This window comes from Carica papaya, chromosome 9 (assembly GCF_054855325.1).
Source record: "Carica papaya isolate Zhongbai chromosome 9, ASM5485532v1, whole genome shotgun sequence".
NCBI lineage: Eukaryota > Viridiplantae > Streptophyta > Magnoliopsida > Brassicales > Caricaceae > Carica > Carica papaya.
The window spans coordinates 22,379,920-22,399,712 of record NC_142317.1 but is presented as its reverse complement, the minus strand read 5'-3'; the positions used below and the strand labels follow the sequence as shown (position 1 = coordinate 22,399,712).

Sequence of the window (19,793 nt, the reverse complement as noted above, 5' to 3'; positions counted from 1 at the left end):
AAAAAACCATTATTATCATCACCGTTATACATTTAAGTTTTTTAGATAAGTAAGTTGAGCCATAAATTGAAGTCACCTATCCTTGTGTGAAAGCAGCTTCAGAATCTTATATTATATACGTCTGTTGGGAGTTCTTTTAACCATGTTTTCTCTTGGGGTTAGCACTTATCATGCAAGAGAAGGCAATGACAAGCTAAGAATCCTCTTTAGTTATTAGAATTTTTTCTGCACTTGGGTATGCAAGTAGAAGCTTAGCCACAAGGTATCCAAGAATTGATCATGTTTGGAATAACCGTACTTGTTTCCCGATGAACCTTTCTATTTTCATGTCATAGTATTCAGGCCACTTGTCTCTTGATATGTGTCTTTCAGTAACTTGAACAGCTCTTGCAGTGATTTTTGGTCTTTTCATCTTTATGGCTGCAACAGTAAGCTATAAAAAGTCCATTTTTAAAATCTTAAGTCGCACTGCCTATTGTAGGCTGATTCAACATTGACAGTTGGATATTTGACTTAGTTTTGGATTTATCTCCTAAAATTTTTGATGTTTTGTTAGTAGTGATTGAATTTTAGTTAGTGGAAGATTGCTCTACCATTTCTTTTTATTTTTAGTTCAGTTGTAAAGCCTATTTAAAGGCATTTCTGGTTGCTGAATATATCATCCCACTGCATTTAAAATTCTAACAGCAATTCATACCCATAAAATGTTTTGATTAATATTTTTATTTTTCTACTGCATTCATTTCTTGTCTGCTATATTTTTCCTTGCTGCCATAGTAAATTTGCCATAAGTTTGAGTTTAACAAAGCTCTCTTCTCCAACAATAGTGGTATCAGAGCAAAGTTTGGTTGTAATTGGGCGTGCATCTCATGGCGACAAATGGCAATGTTGTGAGTATTTCTCAACCATCAATTCCTATCTTTTCATGGTGAAAGCTACAAATTTTGGAGCATTAAAACGAAGACATTATTCAAGTCTCAAGATTTATGGGACTTTGTTGAGAATGGATATCCTAATCCGGATGAAGAAGGCAGGTTAAGAGAAAATAAACAAAGGGATTCCAGAGCACTATTTTTCATCCAGCAAGCAGTGCATGAATCTATTTTTTCTAAAATTTCAACTGTAAATACAATCAAAGAAGCATGGACGACTTTGCAAACAACATACAAAGGCTCATCGAAGATAATTATGGTAAAACTTCAATTTCTCCGTCGTGACTTTGAGATGTTGTAAATGAAAATTAGAGAATCGGTACAAGAATTTCTTTTACGATTTACAACGGTTGTTAATTAAATGAGATCTTACAGGGAAGAGATTTCTGATCAAACCACTATTGCAAAAGTGTTAAGGTGTTTAACTCTAAGTTTTGATCACATTGTTGCAGCCATTGAGAAGTCTAAGGACTTAGCTACTTACTCATTTGATGAGCTGATGGGTTCTTTGTAATCCCATGGGCCAAGATTGAATCAGGTGAATGAAAAGACTGAAGAGAAGGCTTTTCAAGTGATGTGGGAGTCTCCCAAATAACAAGATGATTCAAAGAAGGCACAAGTAGAGGATGTCGTAAAGGAGGTTATCGAGGCAGCGGTAATCGAGGTAAAGGCAGAATTGCTGGACAAGTTGAACAAAGGGAGATGATTGGAAAACAAATAAATTACAAAAGTAATATTTAGTGTTATTATTGCAAGTGATACGGGGATGTAAAGGTAGACTTCTAGAAAGAGAAAAACAAGCAAATTATGTTGAAGATGAGGAGGAGATTGAGCTATTTATGGCCTATCAAGATGGCACCAAAACATCAAGTGGCGTATGATTTTTGGATAGTGGCTGTTTCAACCATATGACCGGGAACAAATCTCTATTCAAGGAGCTGGATGAGTCATGTAAGGTGAAAGTAAGACTTGGTGATGATGGCAAAGGCACGGTGGCGTTAAGCAATGGTCATGGTAACACAAAACTCCTTCACAATGTTTATTTTATTCCTACTTTATCACAAAATCTATTGAGCATTGGGCAGCTTATGGCTAGTGGGTATTCTATAATGTTTGATGATATGTCTTGTGTGATTAGATAAAACATTTGATCGAATTATTGTTGGTGTTTAAATGGAACTTAATAAGCTTTTCCAACTTGAGGTTTTTAGTGTTAAAAACCATGCTCTTATTGTTAAAGAAAATAAATAGTCAAAATTGTGGCATTTATGATATGGACATTTGAATGTAAAAGGTCTACAATTATTGAGTTAAAAGGAAATGTTGTTCGGGCTACCTAAAATTGAGTCCTTAAATTTTTGCAAATGGTGCATTTATGGGAAACAATGTAAAAAACCATTTGCTATATGAAAGTCTAGAAGCGCATATGAGTGTGTTGAACTTATACATACTGATTTGTGTGGCCCTATGAAAGCACAATTTTTTGGTGGAAGTCAATATTTTTTGTTGTTTACAGACTATTACAGCCGTATGAGTTAAGTCTATTTCCTTCAATTCAACTCTGAAACGTTTGAGATCTTTAAGAAGTTCAAGGCACTCGTTGAGAAGCAAAGTGGAAGAAGCATAAAGGCATTGCGTACTGATAGAGGAGGGGAGTTTCTATCTAATGAATTTAATCAATTTTATGAAGAACAAGACTTGCACAGAGAATTGACAGCACCACATACATCAGAACAAAACAAAGTGGATGAACATAAAAACTTAACAGTTGTTGAAATGGAAAAAAGCTTGTGAAAAGAAAAGGGGCCGAAAATGTTGTCGTTGCTATCTATCTATTGAATTTATCTCCTACAAGGGTTGTTCTCAACCAAACACCATATGAAGCTTTGAGTGGTAGGAGACCTTAGGTAAGCCACTTAAAATCTTTTGTTGTATTGCCTATTCCTTGATAAATTCACATAATCACAGCAAACTTGATGAAAAATTTGTGAAATGAATCTTTGTTGGTTATTGCTCTCAATATAAAGCATATAGGCTCTATAACCCTTTGAGTGGAAAGATAATTGATATAATTGAATTTTATAGATATTTTTCTATTTTATTTGAGTTGATTTTGATCGATTTTTGCCAGATATGCTAATGGATTGTCTTTAGCACTTTTCAAGAATGATTTTAGAACTTGGAAGCAAATTAGAATGGGTTGGAACAAGATTTGGGTAAAAATGGGTTGAAACATGAAGATGTGGGAGAGATGGCCATAACACACAACTATGTGTTATGGAGCCAACATTTTTATTTCTTAGGAGGAGTGAGACATGGCCGTGTTCCTGAAAGACATGGCCGTGTGCCCTATACTGGCTTAACACACAGCCATGTGTTAAGAAGGCAGCGTTTCTATTTTGTTCGACAAAAGAGACACAGATGTGAGCCTAGGAGACACAGTCATGTCATGTCTAAAAGCTAAAAATTGACATAATTTCGAGGAAGACACAGCTGTGTGTCGATTCGACATGGTTGTGGGATGTGTCAGATTAGAAAATTAGGTTTTGAACGATATAAAAAAGAGAGGATCTGAAAAAGAAAAGGGGAGACTGGAGGAGGAGAGGAGGAAAGACAGCTGCAGACATCAAGAACTTCTTTTTGTCGGTCATTCTTTTCACGTTTCTTTTAGATTTCATTCTTGTAATTTTCGTTAGGATGTGTAACTAAACTCTTCTGTTGGGATCTTTGATGAAACCCTAAGGGATACTTTGTAATTTTCTTATTCAATCTATGAAAAGTTTTTTCCCCAATCCCTATGTGTTATCTTGTGGCTTAATGCATAAATAGATTGATCACCTATTTATTGATTTATGATGAATGATTGGATTGAGAGATTGATTTTTCATTAGAATAGCAAGTTAGCACAATAGATTGAATGTGAGAAGAGATATTAAGCATAATCTATATATTTAATGATTGAATGTTAATGCACTGATTCATACTAATCCATAGAGATATGTGTGTTACAATGAAGTAGGTAAGGTAATTGATCTTTAGAAAGAGATTACTACATGATTGAATGAAATTGGGAAAAAGTCCTAGTTGTAGATTGAATTAAGGAAATTCATACTTGAACTTAGGGTAGATTCTAAGATCTTGACTATTATTATATCTTGATTGTTAATTGAGAAGAGATTACTACATGATTGAACGAAATTGGGGGAAAGTTCTAATTGTAGATTGAATTTAGGAAATTCATAGTTGAACTTAGGGTGGATTCTAAGATCTTGACCGTTATTATATCTTGATTGTTAATTAATCTTAATTCATTATTTTTGTTGTTGTTGTTAAGAGTTATTTTATACTCATTCTCTTAGTCATTGGCCAAATAATATCAATAAGTAGTGATTCTAGTAATTGTTATATTAGTCCTCGTGGGACGATATCCAAATTTATTGCTATAGTACGTGTTCGAACTAGTGCAATTGCTAGGTGAGTTCATATAACAACAAAGTTTTGGCTCTGTTGCTGGGGACTAATACTAGCAATATTAAAGTTGACTATTTTTTATTATTTTGGTATTTTTACCTTGTTTCTTTTTTGTTTTGCTAGCTATTTACAAGGGGTTCTATAGTGCATGACAAGAAGAAACAAAGAACCATTGATTTTTGATACATAAATCGAGAGGACTCGTCACAGACTGAGAGCACAAGCAAGAAGTAGACTTCTCCCATCTCGTGTCAGAAATTTGTTGAGAAGAGGAACAACAACAATGCTTGACGAACTAGAAGGGCGAAGAGAGCACACAATGATGGATTATTCTATTCTACTCTTACTGGAATTGAACCGAGTGTCACATGGTCAGCTGTAAAAGCTAACAACTTTGAGATTAAGTCAGCCATCTTCCAGATGATTCAGCAAAGTGTACAATTTTTTGGGTTCCCAGCTGAAGATCCTAATGAGCACATTGCAAATTTTCTGGAAATCTGTGATACTTTCAAGCATAATGGAATGAGTAATTATGCAATCAGATTGAGACTTTTCCCTTTATCATTGAAGGATAGATCTAAGGCTTGGTTGAATTCATTACCAGCTGGTTCCATCACTACTTAGGAGGATATCGCTCCACCTTTTTTAGCCAAGTACTTTCCACCTTCAAAGACAGGTACGTTGAGGAATGAAATCACCACTTTCGCATAAATAGATGGAGAATTTTTGTATGAGTCTTGGGATCGCTATAGGGATCTGCTAAGGAGAGTTCCTCACCATGGTCTACCTATGTTGCTTCAAGTACAGACATTCTACAATGGTCTCACAACCAACATCAAGATAATTATTGACATAGCAGCTTGAGGAACACTGAACAACAAGACACCTGAGGCTGCCTAGAAGTTGATTGAGAATATGGCAAATAATAGTTACCAATGGGAGAAGGAGAGATCTTCATCAAGAAATAATTACAGCTTGCATAGTGTTGACAACTATACAGCTCTATCTGCACAAGTTAAGGCCTTAACTAAGAAGATAGACAGCATGAATAGGGTGACAGCACAAGCAGTGCAAGTTCAGAATTATGAAGTTCAATAAGGGAATCCTTATTCTAATACTTGTAATCCTGGAAGGAGGAATCACCCTAATTTTCCATGGGGCAACCAAAATAATTAGATACAAGCTTCCCCGCTAGCTCTGTCCCCCATTGAATGAAGGCCAAACATAGAGGATATGCTCACCAAATTCATGACAGCAACGGACACTAGGCTACAGAGTAATGAAGCCTCCGTCAAGAGTCTAGAGAACCAAATTGGGCATTTGGCAAAGTTGATTTTTGAGTGTGCTTAAGGAACTTTGCCAACCAACACAGAGACCAACCCAAGAGAGCTTGTGAATGCTATAGCATTGAGGAGTGGAAAATAGTTAGTAGAGTTAGAACCAACGAAGATAACACAAGTAGATGAGAGCAACCCAAACAAAGAAGAAAAAGAAAATAAAAAGAAAATTAAGAGAAGGAGCTACCCAATCGAGGAAGAGAACACTCTAACATTGCATATCGAGGGAGATTGAAGCAACAACTACTATGTTTAATATTTTTAAAAAATAGTTTTACTTTTTGTTAAAATATAAACTCATAAATCTTAAATAAAACACAAAAATTTTAATTACTACAATATTTTTATAATTCATTATAATTGTTAATAGCTATAATTGTGAGCCAATAAAACAGATTTTTAATTAAGTAAAACTCATACTTTATAAGTCAGCAAATTTAAATTCAGTTAAAATTTTCATAAAATCCATAAGAGAAAAAGATATATATGAAAATAAAATTTTACAAAATATGTAAAATAAAATATTCCCTCAAGAAGGATGTTTATTTTTTCCTTCATAAGTAAGAAGTCATTTGTGATTGCATCCAATGCTGCTACGCACCTTTGTTTAAAAAAAAAACAAATTCAAAAAATTTTAAAGAAAACTCAATAAAGATATATATTAGTATTATCTAAAATAAAAAAAAGAACGAAATTCATTTACTAAATGAATATATAAAGACTGCTAATTAATTTATGATGTCCATTATGTATGAAAGCTTACCCTTCCTTATTCTTTTCTTCAGATGCCTTTGATGAATTCTTCACATTTCAGTGCCACTCGACAAGCACCAAGGCTGCGATTAAAATCAACTAATTATTTTTTTAACAAAAATTATGTAAATCTATTGATTATGTAGTATACATTAATCATAATACAATACAAATAATCTCCCAATTAGAATACACATAAAAGTGCAGTTTGACTTGAGATTAATTAGGCGATATACACTAATTACAATACAATACAAGTAACTTTAATTGATGACACACACGAAAGTACAATCTGATTCGAACTTATGATCTCTTGTAAAAGAAGAAATGAATCAACTATTAAACTAATTAATTAATTAATTCATTAAGTATACACATACACCAATCAAATATATATATCCTGCTAATAGATATTTGGTTAATTAAATTATTAATTATTTATGTATTAGGTTAATATCTATGTACTTTTATCCTTATTATAAGAGTATGAATTCAAATCAGACTATACATCTCATGACATATCATTTTAACTATTAAAATGTATGAATTTTTACTAACAAAATTATACTTGAGAATTTTTATTATTAAATACATATTCTAAGATCAATAATAATACACATAAATACTTCAAATTAAAGAGTTTTGAGCTATGATGACTAGTATTAATTATATACCTTGAGGAGCTCCTTTAATCTTGAAGGAAAGTTCACAAATTTTAGGAAAATCTGCATAAGATAATTTGTCTCTGCAAATTAAAAGAAAAAGACCAAATAAATAAAACCCATTAGCTAGTCAAACATGGTTAATAAACTACTCAGATCTATATCGAGATATGTATTTTGTGCACATATAAAGCTTTAGTCATGTCTTATAAGGTGATTTCATATTTAACTATGAAGTTGGAGACCAGATCAGAGAAATAATTAGGATCTCTACCAAGTACTCCATTCATTTCATATGCTATTCCAAAAAACTGATCTATCGTATCCTTTGAAAAAAATCGAATGTAAATCAATCAAGGATATCAATATGTACATGATTGGTAAACAAATAAGAAAAAAATAAATAAGATGTTAAGCACTAAACTTTTTGTTCCATCGAGTGGATCATGTCGACAAAGTTGATTTTTCTCCAAATAAATTACTTTAACTGATAAAAGGTACTATATTGGCACCTTTGAGAACAGTTAGTTACTGTTAAAAATTAGACAATAGATGATAAAATTTTATCAATAGATTCATATTTTTACTAAAAGTCAAAATGATGCAAAGTAAATTTGCGGAAAAATAGAGGAAGCCACATATCCATTTCATGCACAACTTGTCCATTTCTTTATTTGAAAAAAAAAATTATTTAACTTTTATATTGACAAAAAGACGTACAAAAGAAATCAAAAATAAAATTATTTATCTTTATGTTCTAAAACCTAAAGAAAATTCAATTTCCTCTATTGCAAGACACTAAAACTTCTCTGTCTTTGTTAGTTGCATCTAATTGTAGTCATCACCCATCACCTCTCATTATTCATTGAAGTATCAATTTTCCTTATCAGTCATTAAATATTGTATTTTAAACAGTAAATTTACGTTAGTTAATTCACTCATTTGTATGAGATTAAAATATTTATTCAAGTTAAATCATACCTTATTATTTGACTAAACTACAAATTTAGCCGTATTTCTTTCTAATACTGTATAAGTCAATAAACAATGTAAGTTAGTACAAGAACATCCAATACAACATTTACTTTTTCCTTTTAAAAAATCATGGATAAAAACCATTCTGCTTAAGCAAGTGAACAAAAAACTGAGACTCATGAACAACTATATATCTTTCAGAATTCTTTGCTACATCTCTAGCTATGTTATATGCTATATGATTACACTTTTACATCCAATTAAGAAGAAAAGAAACAAAATGTGGAATGAAAGTTACTTTTAAATCCAACTAAAAATTAGACAATAAACGACACAATTTTAGCGAGTGATAGACGTTGTCACTAAAAGTCAAAATGTAGCTAAGTAAATAAATATATAACAAATAAAGGAAGCCACTTGTCTATTTCATGCACAATCTATCCATTTCTTTGGAAAATAATTATTTAACTTTTATATCGGTAAAAAAAATACATAAGAAGCTGCAAATAAAATAGTTCTTTTTTGTGTACTCAAAACTAAAGAAAATTTGATCTCTTCTATTATAAGACATCAAAACTTCTATATTTGTATTAGTTGCATCTCATTGCAGTCACCATCAATCACCCCTCATTATTTATTAAAGCATAAGTTATCGTGATCAATTGTCAAAACACTATATTTTAAACAGTAAATGTACATCATTTGATTCATTCATTTGTATGAGATTAAATAATTCATTCAAGTTAAGTTCTACTTTGTTATTTGATTTACCTATAAAATTAGTCGTATTTCTTTCTAGTATGGTATTAGTTCATACAATGTAAGTCAATACAATAATAGCCATTACAACATTTACTTTTTGTCAAGAAAATTTCATCATCCATAACAGTAAAAACTATTTTGCTCAAGAAAGTTAACAAAAAACTTAGACTCATGAATTTTTAAATCTAACTAAGAAGAAAAGAAACAAAATACGGAATGAAAGCTTAAACATTCTCAAGTAACAACCCAAACTCTTGAAAAATATTCATCAAGTATAAAATTTGTATATGGTACCTTTAATAAGGGTCCTATTACAGGTAGAAATTATACAATAGATGATATAATTTTAGTGATTGATTCAAATTGTCACAAAAGTTGAAATGTTGCTAGGTAATATGCAACAAATAGAGAAACTCATGTGTCCATTTCTTGCCCACCCTATCTATTTCTTTACTTTGGAAAAAAAGTTGTTTAACTTTTGCATCAATAAAAAGGAGTACCAAAAAAAATTAAAAATAAAATAGTTCATCTTTGTCTTAAAATCCAAAGAAAATGTGATCTACTTTGTTGCAAGATACCAAATCTTTTATTTTTGTGTTGGTTGCATTTCATTGTATTCACCATCAATCGCCTTTCATTATTCACTAAAGTGTTAGTTCTCATAATTGGTCATCAAATACTACATTTTAAACAATAAATATACATCATTCGATTCACTTATTTATTATAATATTAAATAATTCATTCAAATTAGGTTATGTTTTATTATTTGACTGAACTATAAATTTAGTAGTATATGTTTTTAATACTAAATCACCTATTATTTTTTTAAAGAAAAATCATTATTCATTAATAATAAAAAACATCATACTCAAGTAAGTGAAGCAAAAACTGAGGAGATTCATGAACATTTATCTATCTTTCAGAAGTCCGTACTCATCTCTAGCTAAGCTATGTATTATTCTTATAATACTTTTCAATCCAACTAAGAAGAAAGGAAACAAAATGCAGAATGAAAGCTTAAACATCCTCAATAGGAAACAAAATACAGAATGAAAGCTTAAACATCCTCAAGTAATAACCTAAACTCAGAGAAATATTCATAAAGTACAAAATTTGTACTTGGTACAAAATTTGCCATATAACTAAGTAAAACAAACTCTATACTAATTAAGCCCATCAAAAAATTGGTGTTGTTTGATTGTTGTTACACCCATTGTGGACCCCATTTGCCTCGTGGGGTCCTTGATTAATAGCGGTGTGATCAAATCCTTTGCTAGCTCCGAAACCATGATTTCTTTGGGAAACTCAAGTGCTCGAGCCATAATATTTGCTAAGGGTAAGTCCTAGTCAACTCCCTTACAAGATGTCGTCCCATATAACATTTCGAATACGAATATCCCTAGTGTCCACCAATCAGCTGTGTTTCCATGCCCTTCACCAGACACAATTTCTCATGCTAAGTACTCGTGGGTCCCAACAAAAGGCCTTGACTGGACATTGATTGACTCTGTGATGATTTCAATGGTTGTGGAATGTGTTGACTTTTTTCTATTTATGTTGACTAGGGTGTAAGCAGGAGGCTATTGCAGGTGTTATACAATTGGGTAGAATGCATGATGAATTAGAAAAGTTGGGTTGATCATCAGGGTAACAACTTGTTTTTGTGATTAGTGATGCATTTTGATTAGAAATTATATGAATCGTTGATGTGGAATTATCGTCTTTTTGTGAGAGATCGAAGTCAATCAATAAAATATGACCGTCGAATCTTACTAACACGTCTTAAAATCACAGTAAACTATCCCCATCATGTGTAAGTATTATATGACCACTGTGACTTCAGATGCATAAAACCCGTGCCAAAAAGAGAAAGTCACAAAATTTTTTAAAAAATTGAATAAATTTAAATAAGTTCAAAATATATAAAATTGAGTTTGATAAGTTATGTGAATAGCTTGTTTAAAATTTAACACTTTATTCTATTTAATATATTATTGAAATATAACAATCTCTTGAAATGTTACCTAGATTAATAAAAATATATAATATATTTAATTTATTAATATATAAACAGGTTCGTAAACTTGTAAACCAAATTCCTTCATATTTGAATTTGGCTCTTATACTTTAACATTTTGGGACCATATTAAAATATGAAAAAAAGATTTTATTAATTAATAAAGATGAAAATGAAGATGGTATCTATATATACATATATATATTTATGCAAAAATATGATAGAATTAAGAAGGTGAAATGGGGAAAAGTTAAAAACTTCAAAAAGAAGATACTTATAATTGGGAATTATATAAATATATAATGTGTCTATATATATATATAACCTTCTCAATTTATCAATATATATGTGTGTGTGTGTGTATAGATAATCTATGTACGTATATCACAATACTAACTGCGTTAAATGTCATAGTAATAAATTAATGATTCGTATAATCATTTAATATATTTTTATTGATACATATAATTAATATTATTGTACGTCTGTAGGGGGCAGCAGCTTCATTGAAGCATTTATCCGGCTACCTATGATGGAGGATGTGAAGATAGCCATCGGGATAGAACTTAATGAGTAAACACGACCACCGATCACAAATGAACTTCATACCTATTGGTGCCACATATGATTGCTCATACACCATCATATATATGAATTATATGTTTATATATATATATACGCGTGTCAAGACATGTGATGAAAGGAGTAAGGAAGGGTAAACTTTCATACATAATTAACGATATCAAAAATCAAATCAATTAGTGAATATAGTAAATCAATTTCATACTTATTTTTTATTGTACATATTATTAATATATTTCATTACTAAGTTTTTTTAAAAATTGTTTTAAATTTTTTCGAAAAAAAAGGTGCATAGGCAGTGGATGCAACCAAACATGAATTCTTAGTAATGAAGGAAAAAATAAAAATCTTTCTTGAGGTAATATTTTATTTTATAAATTTTATTTTCATATATATCTTTTTCTTTTATAGATTTCGTAAAAATTTTAATTGAATTTAAATTTATAAATTTATACAGTATAAAATATTCTACATTTTAATAAAAGTTAAAGTTATAAATTTTAAATAGAAAATAAGTGTTTTAACTACTATCATATTGTTATAATTTATTATAATTATTAATAGCTATAATTATGGAGCTGATAAAATAAATTTTTAATGAAGTAAAACTCATGCTGTATCAGCATGCAAATTTAAATTTAGTTAAAATTTTCACGAAGTCCAAAAGAAAAAAGACATACATGAAAATAAAATTTTATAGAATATGTAAAATAAAATAATACCTTAAGAAGGATTTTCATTTTTTCCTTCATTAATTATTTATTAAAAAATAAAAATTGGGTACATCTATTAATTAAGTGGTATGCATAAATCATAAGACAACACAAAAACCTCCAAGTACGAATACACATAAAAATACAGTTTCATCCGAGATTAGTCAAGTGATATATACTAATTACAATACAATACAAATAACTTTCAAATGATGACACACATAAAAATACAATCTGACTCGAACTTATAATCTCTTATAAAAAAAGAAACATATCAACTATTAAACTAATTATTTAATTAATTATTTATCCACATAGATAATTAATTAATTTAATAATTATTTATCTTTTAGGCAGATATCTAAGTAATTTTATCCTTAACTATAAGAGTATGAGTTCAAATCAGACTATACATCTCATGACAAATCATTTAACTATTAAAATGTACGAATTTTTACTAGCAAAAATTGTATATGAGAATTTTTATTGTTAAATATACATTATAAGATCAATAATAACACACAATAATACTCCAAATTGAAGAGTTTTGAGCTGTGATGATTAGTATTACTTATATACCTTGAGGAGCCTCCTTTAATCTTGAAGCAAAGTGCACAAATCGTAGGAAAATTTGCATAAGATACTTTATCCCTGCAAATTAAGAGAAGAAGATCAAATAACAAAATCCATCAATTAATCAAATATTGTTAATAACAATAAACTTTTATCTCCAAATAAAAATAAGTACATCCAAGGGCAGTGTTCACATCCCTCACCAGTGAAGGTTAACCATTACATCTATCTAAAATCAAGAAAACATCTAATTAAAGTTTGTGTAATTCATCCTTTCTTACATGTGTATCACAGAGAACATTGTCTCTCCTCACCCAAATCAGCTCCTAGAGTTTGTTTGTTCCGTTGTTAATCCCATTCCTACTTCCAAACAGCATCACTTTTACCCTCATAGAGAACATGGTCTCACTCACCTGGATTTGCCTCCTAGAATTTTATATTTATATTGTTTTTAATCTCTATACAGTTAGTTTCTTTTTCTCTACTCACCAATACTACCATTTTCGAAACAGACATCAAGAGAATTAAATATAAAAGATAACAGAATAATAATTCCCAAATAGATATCAGATTCAGACCACAATTTCCCTTTTTTTTAAATTTCCTATCCCTCTCCTGTTCTCATCCTTTCAATTTTCCTCCTATGTTTTTAGCATATCTCTTATGTCCTCTCGTCATAGTTGTCCACACGATAATTCCATCATTTCGTCCAATCTTCTTTTTATCCTCAGATCTCACTCTCCATTTTTTTTGTTTTTACTTCTGGTTCTAATCTGATTTCATGAAAATGTCTCTATTCCAAGATCAACTCATTTCTTTCCAAAAATATCTCAAAGAATTTAAAACATAAATTCTACTCAAGTAGTGAGAGTCAAATTTAACTTTGTTCTCAGTGACGGCATTAATCTGATTGTTGGATTCCTCTCTTATTCTGCTCCCAATTCCACCGCTAGCTAATTAATATGATTGAGAAATCACACATAAACTCCCTCTTAGTGTACCCTAGCTATGAATTTTCTTCCACTCCCTCTTCCCCTGCAGCCCGACGTCCTCTTTGAAAGTGAAAGAGGAACCATCAAAACCATTGAGGATGGCAACGAAATCCCTAAATTAAATAAGATTACAAAATATTTTTTGATAATTGAGGCATAATCAATATTTTTACTTTTAATATAATTAAGGTAGAAACAATAACATCTTCCTAAATATAATTATATAATTATTTATTTACTTTTTGAAAAAAAATTTTTTATCTCTTTAACTGCTTAAGTAGTAATCAAAATTTTAAATTTTAAAGACTAATAAAGAAAATAAATCTCTAGACTTTGACTTCTAACAAGCATTCAATTCTCTAATTTTAGATATTCTTTAACTGTAATCTTATAATAGTTCTTTTATAGATAACATAATGAAAATAATGTTAAAACTCTAAAATATTTTATTACGACACTTCTAGTTTTTTTTTCTTTCTTGATGCTTTCAGTTTTTCTTTCTTGATGCTTTTAGTTTTTCTTTCAATCTTTCTTTAATGATATAATTTATATCTATGACACAATGTTCATATACGAAATGATAAAATAGTTTCTTTATAAAATTAGCTCTATTTATTTCTTCACCACAATATAATTTCTTCATAATCTGATCCTCACATTTATTACTATGTTATGATGTGATCAATTTTAGGTAATCTAGAAATATAAGAAGAGTTAGAAAATAATTGGGAGGAGGAGGAAAAACATAAGGAAATGAGATAGGAAAATAAGAGTTAGACTATAAGTATTATAAAGGTAAGTTCTCTTTTATTCCCCTAACAAATAACGCATAATTAGGTAGTAATTATAAAGTAGATTCATTATAAGGATTCATATTTTTCAAACAGTTCCTAAGTTTTAGCTAACGACCACGAACTAACTCAAATCACATATTTGACTTTTTATTAAATTACTTTTTTACTCTAAATAACAGAAAAACATAAAAGTACAATCTAAATTAAATACGTCCAAAAATATATACGTGTTCTTACATTAGATATTCTTTAAATAAAATCTTATAATAATTTTTTTTATAGATTACATAATGAAAATAATGTTAAAACTCTAAAATATTTGATTACATAAGTTCAAAATAATGAAAATAAGATTTCTGTCTCTTTAATTTTTAAATTTAAAAGACTAATGTAGAAAGAAATTTCTAAATTTTTACTCCTAGTAAGCATTCAATTCTCTATATTTAGATATCTTTTAAGTATAATCTTGTAATAATTCTTTTAAAGATTACATACCTTAGAATGAAAAATAATGATAAAACACTAAAATATTCGATTACAAAAGTTTAAAAATAGATTATGACACTTTTATTTTTTTTTCTTTCTTGATGCTTTCAGCTTTTCTTTCAATCTTTCTTTAATGCTATGATTTATATTTATGATGCAATATTTAGATAAAAAACAAGATAATTTTTTTTATAAAATTACCTCTATTAATTTCTTCACCACAATATGATTTCTTCATAATCTTATCCTCACATTTATTATTGTGTTACGATGTGATCAATTTTAGGTGATCTAGAAATATAAGAAGAGTTAGAAAATAATTGGGAGAACGAGGAGGAAAAATATAAGGAAATGAAATAGGAAAACAAGAGTTAGATTGGAAGCATTATAGAGGTATGTTCTCTTTTTTTTTCCTAATGCATAACGCACAATTAGGTAGTAATTAGAAAGTAGATTCGTTATAAGGGTCATATTCTCCTAACAATTCGAAATTTTAGACCGCGAACTAACTCAAATCTCATATTTGACTTTCTATGAAATTACCTCTTCATCCTAAATAACTGAAAAACATAAAAGTACAATCTAAATTAAATATGTCCAAAAGTATGTACATGTACTTACATTAAGCGGTATTAAATCTATCTTGTTCATTTGATTCAATTTTTACTTTTTTATGTAATTATTAGTAATCATTTACATGTTGAATGAGGTATATATTCATTAATTTTATTTTTGAACCACTTATATTTTTAGCTTGAATTCATTGAATGAAATTTTATTTCATAATTCTTCATATATAGGAAGATCAATTAGAATTTAGTTCATAAATAAGAGAGTTTAAATATTAAAATTGTGATATATTGTTAAATTATAAAATATGGAACAAATGTCGCAAGTAAATTTCTTAAGAAAATGATGAAGCTTGTTTAGAAATTAAAGCAAATGGGACAATTAGATACATATACAAATATTTTAACTTCTAATACTATACTATACTATATCTATTTTTAAAATATAGTTTCTCAATGAGTGGTGTAATTTAACTCACAACCTAAAAATTTCTATATAATTTCTTCATTTACAAATTGAAAATATATACATATGCATGAGGTTAATTGAAATTATTATTGTCATAATCGAGCAATAGAGTTAAAATAATATAAGAATATTCTCAATTTACAGTGAACTCTTTAAAAGAACACCTTTCACTCCTATAGTACTATATATATGATATAAAGTCTATAAACAGGAAACAATTTGTTTATTGTCCAATCCAGGAAGATGTTTCAAGCTAATGCTAATCCTAAATCAATATATCATCTTTACATTAAGATCCAATGATACCGAATCACTGCTCAAAAGCTTTAACCCCAAAATAAAATGAAAAATAAACATTGTTATCATCACCATTATACATTTAAGTTATTCAAATAGGTAAGTTAAGCCACAAATTGAAGTTACCTATCCTTATGTGAAAGCAGCTTAAGAATCTTATATTATGCAAGTCTTTTGGGAGTTCTTCCGACCACACTTTTTCTTGGGGTTAGCACTTATCATGCAAGAGAAGGCATTGACAAGCTCATAATCATCTTCAATTATCAGAATTTTGACTGGACTTGGGTCTGCAAATAGAAGCTTAGCCACAAGGCATCCAGTAATTGACCATGTCTGAAATAATCGTGCTTGCTTCTTGATGAACTTTCCTCTTTTTATGTCATAGTATTAAGGTTAATTGTCTATTGATATGTGTCTTTCCGCAACTTCAACAGATTTTGCAGTGATTTCTTGTCTTTTCATCTTTATGGGTGCAACAGTAAGCTGTAAAAAATCCATTTTTAAAATCTTAAGCCACACTGCCAACATTCCTTCATTATTACTTTATTTTATAAAACATCAACAAGGTGCCATATCCTATTGGATTCAAGTATGTGAACTTAAGAAACTTATACCTAAATATAACTTATACAAAGGGTTCTTTGGAGCAATGAACAAAACATTAGCAGCAGAGAGAATATTTAAGCATAACAAACTAACCTACCATAGCAGAGTTGGCCAAAAACCACCATTGTGGTAAGACCAAGGCCAGCATGAAAAGGAAACGTAGTGAGAAATGCTAAAGATAATGAAGAAATAGATCATAAATAAATAATACGAGAGTATATTCTTATGTCTTCTTAGGATCACTACTAGTGATTATTTGCCACACCTGACCTTCAAGAGCAGGATAACATATCTTGAATAACATATCTGCTACCAAATCTACTTCGCTTCAATAAGATCTAGTATGGCATGTGACTGATCAACTGTTGTCAGACTGCTTATAATAGACCACATGTTTCTTAGAGAAAAAAATTAAAAATCCATATGTGCTGGTTGTAAGTTTCCAATTAGATAACCTCCTTTATTGGGCATCCATTCCACCAACCAAGGAGAAATTTGATCTGGGTAATTGTTGAACTTATTAACTACATCATATGAGTACTCCTCAGTCTTGCAACTATAAATCTCTTTCAGTTTTCGTAAATCAATCAAATAATACTCCCTGATGTGGAATGAGAGAGCAAGTAGGCAATTATTCAGAGCCGAAACAAATCAGCTGATCCATCTTCTTGAGCAAGCATTTCACGTGCACAGAGTAAGGTAGAATAAAATAGTGCCTTTAAGAAAAAAAAAGGAATAACTAGAGATACCACAACAAAAAAAGGTAAACAAATAAGATCTCTCTATTACCAACTTATAAATTTAAATAATGGTCGATTCATGTAGGATAGTGAGTCAGATCATAATCTGTTGTTTGAATCCAATTTGGTAAAACATGGATCAAAACTAAAACGACTGGGAATAGTTCTAGATAAAAGTAGCAAAACTGCCTAAGAATTTCCCGTAGACATAATGATAATCAAATAATTATAACCCTCTCAATCCTCAAACCCTTCTTTTATCAAAGTGAACCCAAGAAATTCTTGACTAAATTGAAATAATACCTTTTTCTACTTCAATTTCAAGAATGATTAACCTTAAATCAGAAAATAAGCAAAAGAAACAAATCAAGGCATTAGATTCAATGTGAGTATTTTAGTGAAAACTTTCAACTAAATCAGACATACAACCCAAAAGTAAAAAAATCAACAATAAAAAGGAAAATAAACTTTGACACTCAAGGAAAACTAATGAAATGATGCTACGAATATACATAATACGTCTCTTTTTCCCCTTTATTTTTAGGAACCATAAAGAATTAGCTTCTAATACCTAGAAGTCATATAATAAGAGTACTCAAAAGGTGAGAAAAACCTCATCAAAAGCCAAAAGCTAATGATTACAAGGCACCAATGCAATTTTTTTTGTAAGAAACAACCAGAAGCATCTAAATAACTAGTCAATTTGTGATAGAACTTAACAAAAGTCCTACTAATTGGACCATTCATAAATCAAGGATTCCAAAACAAGAAAAAAAAGAGATCATAGCTTAAATCCAAACCCAGATGAAGTGAAATTAAAATATACATATGGAACTCACTATTTCCGTGCCCCTTTTAGATAAGGAAGAAAATGAGGAACTGCAGGAAGTCCTACCTTCGGAAGTCTATGAGGATCCCATGGATCCACAAATCTAAGTGCATGACTGTTCCCGCACTCTGATGGATTCAATGGCATAGTGAAAGAAGTGGTCGTTATGTTTTGTATTTTGTAGTCGTTTCTAGCCTCAGTTTATGTATGTATTTGGAACATTATATATATTTGTAAGGAATTTGTTATGGTCTGATTCCGCTGCATAAATTGTATCATGCACTCATTATTCTGAATCTATATCTGATACCCATTTGCCTTAATTAGCACTTGGGATGTCACAACCCATGAGTTTTCCTCCTTAATATTATCAAGACCTTGATGCAATAAATTTTGGTTTTGTCCAAGGAATACCTTAAAAAGAGGATTACTACCTCTTATACCAAATATTAGAGAAATTAATAATTGAATACCAAATGTCCATTACCATTTCAAATGAACCATAAAGGCAATTTTTTCCTTTCTTGAAATAAACAATTGACGAGCACATGCGGCTATTCAAACAACTGTTAGAACAAAAAATGAATCTACCCTGATGATGCCTTCATTCCATTTAATAGAGTTAATTACCTCCCTTTTTTCCCTGAGAGGGTTAGGTTTTGAAACTTACAAATGTAATTAGAATGTAAATAGGAATTGACTTAGTCTAGTACCAAGTTAGTGTCAGATGACCTCTTCTCCATTTTCTTTTTTTGGTTCCAAGAGGTATTGTTTCCAACAATGAAACCTTTTGCACCATAGACAAGTTATTGTTGTTTCTCTCAATAGTCTATCAATTGGCATGCAAAGGGTGACCGATGGATATGGTGGATGGCATGGCATCATTATCGATCGTAGAGGAAGAGGATGGGGACTTGGACTTAATTGAACTTTTCCCTGAACAGCAAGAGTTGTATGACCTCTATTTGGTGGGAAGATTCCTGACAGAAGCGCTTGTGAAGTTTAAACTGATGAAGAATACACTGGCAAACCTGTTGAGGCCGATAGGGGTAGTAAATATTGTAGATCTCAGTTTTGGCCGTTACTTGTACAGATTTTTCTACGAAGTGGATATCCAAAGAGTGCTCAACAGAGAGCCATGGACTTTTAATAACAACTTATTGGTTGTGCACCACCTTAGGGAGGGAGAATATCCAATGAAAGTAGCCATTGACACGAGCCTCTTCTAGGT

General features: G+C 30.2%; 1 pseudogene; it reads right to left on the bottom strand.

Moving 5' to 3' along the window:
- Nucleotides 1–277: 277 nt before the first annotated feature.
- LOC148240189 (neutral/alkaline invertase 3, chloroplastic-like) lies at nt 278–19,305 on the bottom strand (annotated as a pseudogene).
- Between the last annotated feature and the right edge of the window lie 488 nt (nt 19,306–19,793).